Raw genomic sequence first — 6,497 nt, 5'->3', positions numbered from 1 at the left:
TTTTGAATCTCATCCAACACACCATAAGGAATCATAGTAGTCATCACCGGGAAAATAGGTATTGCTTGATAACATATTTTGTTAGAGTAATTCTTCTAGTAAGAAATAATTGTTGAGCCTTCCAACTTGAAACTTTACTTCTAACTTTGTCTACAACATATTGAAAATCAATTCTCTTTATGGCTTCCCCAAAAGAAGGACACCAAGACATTTCCCCAACACACTAGTTTCTTGAGAACTAGATTTTTGAGTCAAAAATTTATGAATTTCTTTAGGAACCTTTCTAGAGAAATGTACCGTAAATAGTCAATGTTATCCAGGTCTATATTTAATTGAAAAAAAATAGAACCAAAGAAGATATGTAATTATGAGAAGATAAATCAATTATAGTCAAATGAGATCCAACAATTACTTAGTTAAAAGTAAGGAGATTATGAGAATTAGTTATGAGGAAATACAATATTAACGATCACTTTTAGTGGTTACTCGCTAACACCTAAAAAAATAGAGATTTTGGAGTGAAACACTCAAACAAAAAGAAGTTGAGTTGCTGATAAAGATCAATTTGTTTGACTATTTAAAGAGAAACACTCTCTAAAAGGAATGGATGAAGAAAAAAAAAAGCTCCAATAGGAGGAATAAAAGTGTGAATAGGCAAATACAATGCTTACCTATAAATTCAGTTTCAAGTATTCTACTATAAGTTTAATTTCTTTTATTTCATTTATAGATAAATAAAATTTTTATATGATATCAACTCCTTTTGGTTCTTTTTTCATTTACTTGATTCATTGTTTAATAATTTAATTTGAATATAACTTTTGGAATACTCGTGCCTTCTTTTAATTATGATATTTTGTTTAGTTTAATAAAATTGCAATGTGAATGTGGGGTGTTGCGCATTTTTCTTCTTCTTTGACTTTTTCTTTCTTTTTACATTTTAGTTTTAGGGCATTGTAGTATCATTGTTTTTTTTCTTCTTATTTTTCACTATCATTTTATCATAGTTTAAATGTTGCACATTTTTTTTATTTATTTCATTATGCTTTATGATGGAGGACCATCCATGGTACTTCATGTGAAACCCATCACATGGTCCAATGCTATGACTAATTTTGAGTAGTGTAGGATTTATTTGGTTTATTCCAATTTTACCCTTGTATTTTGGGGTATTTTAGTCATAGGATTTATTTTCTTTGTATTTCCTATTTTACCCTTGTATTATGGGGTGCTTTAGATAATTAGGGTTTTCAATTTTTGGGCTAGGGTGTTTTAGAGGAGGTGACGCAATTTTTGGCAAAGTTTGGACCTATTTTTGGTGTTAGAAAGGCTTAGGCCCAAGTGGAGGGCAAAGGTTGCATGGTCTTATCATGCACCTTGTTATAGCCAATCTAAACCCATAGATTCCAAACTTGGCCACCAAGTTGCATCTAGGGTTAATTTGGCATTGCATTTGGAGTGCATTTGGCCTTGGCATTTTCGGCCATGCAACCCTAAATGCAACTCCTCCTATAAAAACCCCACACCCCACCACTTGTAAACACTTTGGATTATATGAATTTGAGAGAGCATTTTTGCCTCAAATCCTTTCCTTAGTCCCTAGGTTAGTTCGGCTAGCCTCCTCCTATCTCCACCCTTGGAGAGTAGGAAACCTAGAGTGGCCTCCACCTACCTTGGAGTGAGCCAACTTTGAGCACCCAAACACCTCCACCCTAAGTGCTTCCGCCCAAACACCATCATCTCACGCCAACCCCCTTTCCTTCACCATATATCCTCCTTTTGTCCACCTTGTTGAACCTAGATCAAGGGCAAGGCTTCCTCTCCTTCATCTCTACGTCATTCTATGGAGAAGGAACCCATCAAGTGGTATCAAAGCCAAGGTTCTACAAGGGTAACATCTAATCCTTTTGAGTCTCTTTGAGTCTTTTTGAGTCTTTTTGCTTTCGGTCACTTCCCTTCTCCTTGCTTTCTTTGTGTGGCCGAATAGCTTTAGGGTTCACACCTTGTCCTTGTGAGCCTTTCCTTGCCATTTTAGGTTTCCATGTTTTAGGGTTGCCATGCTTTTCATTTTTCTTGAGTCTCATATGAAAATGCCATAAACATGCTTTTTGATTTTTGAATCCACCTAAGTTTTGTCTTGTATGTTTCCTATAATTTGTCAACAAAATTTCCATGTATGTACCCAAACACTTTGCATGATTACATGATCAAAATATATGCCATCTTCATGATAGTGGGCGTGACATTTAGTAGCTTTTTAGAGGTCATTCATGCATGCTAAATAGTCCTAGCATGTTCCTTGTAATTTGAGTTTCCATGTGTGAAATACTTTCTTGCACATGCATTGCCGCCCCACCTCCTTGCATTTCTCACTTGATTAGTCTATTGTATGCCTAAAGAAACCCTAAAAGAATATAAGAGGTGTGCTGAATTTTTGTGCAAAATTATTTGTCCAAAATAGTACAAAACCAATTCCACTAAAAAGATTCCCTTTGGACCTCTAATTTCACGCCACTTGTCATCACCTCCTCTCCTAAAAGTTTAACCTAATTTTTGACCATCCACAAGTGCAAAACCTAAGCAACAATTGGGCTTAATTTAACAAAAAAATTTCGGACCCAAGACATATAAAAGAAAGAATGCCGTGAGCAACAAAGAAAAAGACTAGAACAAAAAAAAAATTCTTGGACCAAAAAGGACTTGTTGCTAGACTTGTGGACTTGGACAATTACCTATGCATTTGGGAGTTGGACTTATGACATTTTGACCTTAATTTGGGACCTTACCTTTGGCTGGACCGAAACATATAAAGGACTTAATCAAGTGAGCTTAAACACTTATTCATTCTAGTGCTTTTCTAGGATTATTCTCTTTGTGTGCTTCCTTTCTTTGATTGAGTCTTAATTTTTTTTTGCTTGTCTTTCTTGGCCTCTTTTGTTTTGTCATCTTAAATTCTCTTTGAGTTTAGCCTTTCTTAATTGTGCTTTTCAGTTTTTATTTCTTGGACTCTTGCTTTGGGTTGGTTTTAATTTCATTGTAGGTCAAAACCCACTCTAGTCATTTTTCACACCTTTGGTGGATTTGAGTGGAGGGGTGAACCGAATCCAAGCCTAGCCTTTGGAGGGACTTACACCACACATAAAGGAGTGAACAAACACTTGGAGAGGTCTAACACGTTTGTTCATTGTGAAGGAACCCATTTGGAGGAGTTTGAAGACTTGAATCTTTGTTTTACTTGATTTTTGCTTAATTTTTCTCTCTCGGCCTCTTTGTGTTTTGGCCTTAGCTTCTTTATTTTGGTTTGTAATTTGGCCACTATTAAACCTCTTCAACTTGGTTTTAGTTCGTGTAGTTGAAGGTGATTTGAAAACCTTCACCTAGGACCTCGACTAGAACATGTTTTAATTGCTTTCCTTTTTGCATGCTTTAAAGCTTTGAGTAGTATAATTGTTTAGGACTTTATCTTTGTGCAATTACGTTTAGAAGGCTTGCTTTGGCCTACTAGGGGTAACGTGCACACACACACTTAATTGTTGTGCCAAATTGTTTTGTAAGAAAAGTAGAAAAGGCTTAGTGATTTTTACTTGATAGGGCTTGGTTATTAAGTGATTCCTTGTAGTCCACCTCCCCTTGAAAGTTCACTTTGTGCACTTAGGCCTTTCCTACCTATCTTGCACCTTGAAAACCTTTTTGTGAAAACCTTTTATCACTCACTCTTTGTGAAAACCATTTTCAATCCCTTTTTGAAAACAAATTGTGAAAACATTTTTCTTGATCAAAGATGAGTGATCATTCTAGTGTCCATGGTCATAATTCTCGTAGCACTAGGTCTAGTGTTAGGGATGAACTTAGGGAATTGAAAGAGTACCTAAGAAAAAAAGAAGAGGAAAATATAAAAAGAGAAGAAGAATTGAAAAGGAAAGAAAAAGAGTTTGAAAGAAACAATGAGGAAATAAAAAGATTACTTGAAAGATTAGTTGTGGGAGGAGAGGCTAGTGGTTCAAGACCAAAAGTCACTTCTCCTCAACCCTCAAGAGGAAAAGGGCATATGTATGCAAGTGATCATGAGGAGGAAGGGCATCACACCCAACCTCTAAGTGATACCTTCATTAGTAGCCATCACAATGATGGTTACTATCAAAGACCCCCAAGGCATCATAGACATAGGGAGTCTTCCAATAGGGAACCTAACATCACTCTTCCCCCATTTCATGGCAAAGATAATGTTGAAAATTATCTAGATTGGGAAATGAAAGTTGAACAACTTTTCTCTTGCCATGGAATAAGTGAAGATAGGAAGGTTTCTTTAGCAACCCTTAGCTTCCAAGGGCATGCTATGTATTGGTGGACCTCCTTAGAAAAAGAAAGGAGAATAAATCATGAGCCCCCAATCCAATATTGGAATGAGCTCCGTAGTGCCTTAAGAAGGAGGCATATTCCTCCATACTATGACCGAGAGCTTATGGACAAGCTACAAAGATTTATTTAGGTTCACCAAGGGGTAGACAAAGGAAGGTTTTTGTGGGACAAAAGGGAGATGGGCGTGAAAGGAGGTGTTGGGCGGAAGTGTTTGGTGAAATGGTGTTTGGTTGCTCAAGGTTGGCTCACTCCAAGTGTAGATGGAGGCCAATCTAGGGTTTCACTCTCCAAGGGTGGAGAATGAAGGTGGCTAGCCGAAACTAACCTAGGGACTAAGGATAGGATTTGAGGCAAGAAAATGCTCTCTCAAATTCATATAATCCAAAGTATTTACAAGTGGTGGGGTGTTGGGTATTTATAGGAGGGGAGGCATCTAGGGTTGCATTTGGAGTGTGCATGGCCGAAATTCACAAGGCAAATGCACTCCAAATGACATGCCAAATGAACCCTAGATGCTACTTGGTGACCAAGTTTGGAATCTATGGGTCTAGATTGGCTACATCAAGGTGTATGATATGATCATGCAACCTTTTCCCTCCACTTGGGCCTAAGCCTTTCTATCACCAAAAATAGATCCAAAACTCACCAAAAATGTGTCACCCTTCTAGTGTAATACCCTAGCCCAAATTAAAAACCTAATCATCTAAAGCACCCCATAATACAAGGGTAAAATAGGAAATACAAAGAAAATAAATCCTATGACTAAAATACCCCAAAATACAAGGGTAAAATAGGAAATAAAATAAATGCTAAAAAAAACATAGGAGCTAAGGTCCAAAAATGGCCTCACTATCCCATTCCTCTTGCCTCCTTTAGTATATCACCTCTTGGTCTTCTCGGCCTTAGTGTTATTCCATCATTCCCTCCCTCTTGAAAAGGATTTGACCTCAAATCAAGAGGTTCTTCATGGTGGGCCTCATGACCAACAAAAACATAAAAGTAAGCATGAGAGGTAATAGTATATGATATAGATGGAAAGTGCATCCTAAGAGGAGTGCCACAAAAATTGCTAAAAAGATTTTCTAAACCAAAAAGACTAGACTCCCTAATGCTAAGGATAGGATCCTCCCCATGATGAAGTCTAGGTGTATAACTAAAACCTAAAAAGGTAAAAAGACTAAAACTATAGCATACTAATGCATTAGTCCTAAAAACTAGAACATCTTGCCTAAAGTACCCTATGTGGTAACCTAGGCATTTCCTAGAAAACAAAGGAAATACAACTAGAAAATTTCCTAAGCAATTTTGGATTATATTATTTGTTGGATAGTTATGAAAAGAATTTGTCACAAGGAACCTTGAAGGTTCATATGTTATATCCAACAAATAATATATTCCATAAATTGGGTGCATTATTGACACAACTAAGGTAAGAAAAGTCCTACACAAAGGAAGGCTATCTACCTTGGGCACCACCAAGGAAGTAGCACAAGAAGTGGAACTAAGTGAAGTCCATTTCTTCTTCACTAAATCTTGAAGTTGAGATTCTTTTTCTTTAAAAAGGGTTTGTTTTTGAATCTCCACTTCGTGACTAGTGGCAACATGGGAGAAAGAGTTGAGGTCTTGATGAATAAAGAGAGTTTCTTTTAAATCATTTTCAATGGGAAAGTGACTCTCTTCAAGCATAAGCCCTTTGGAGGAAACATTATCCTCCTTACTCTTCTCTAAGAGTGTTTGTTGTTTTTCATTTTCTAACCACTCTTGAACTTTTTCTATACTTTTCTTCATTTTTTCTTTCTTTTCTATTTTCTTTTCCTTTTCTTTTCTTCTAAGTTCTTCCTCTCTTTTTGTATTTTCCTCCTCATGCATACTCCTAGGGACTCTAACTTCTTTTCCTATTTGAGATCTAGTTGGAACAATCCTAGGTTTGGATCCACTAGTTTCTTCCAACTTTGCAAGTAAATTTCTTATTTCCTCATTATTCTTTTCAAACTCTTTTTCTTTTTGTCTTAATTCTTCCTCTCTTTTTATATTTTTTCTTAGGTACTCCTTGAGTTGCCTAAGTTCATCCCTAACACTATACCTAGTACTACAAGAATTATGACCATGTGCACTAAAATGATCACTCATCTTTGATC

This window comes from Cajanus cajan, chromosome 6, assembly GCF_000230855.2.
Source record: "Cajanus cajan strain Asha chromosome 6, NIPB_CcT2T_4, whole genome shotgun sequence".
Classification (NCBI taxonomy): Eukaryota; Viridiplantae; Streptophyta; class Magnoliopsida; order Fabales; family Fabaceae; genus Cajanus; species Cajanus cajan.
Note: the sequence above shows the minus strand (reverse complement) of the source record.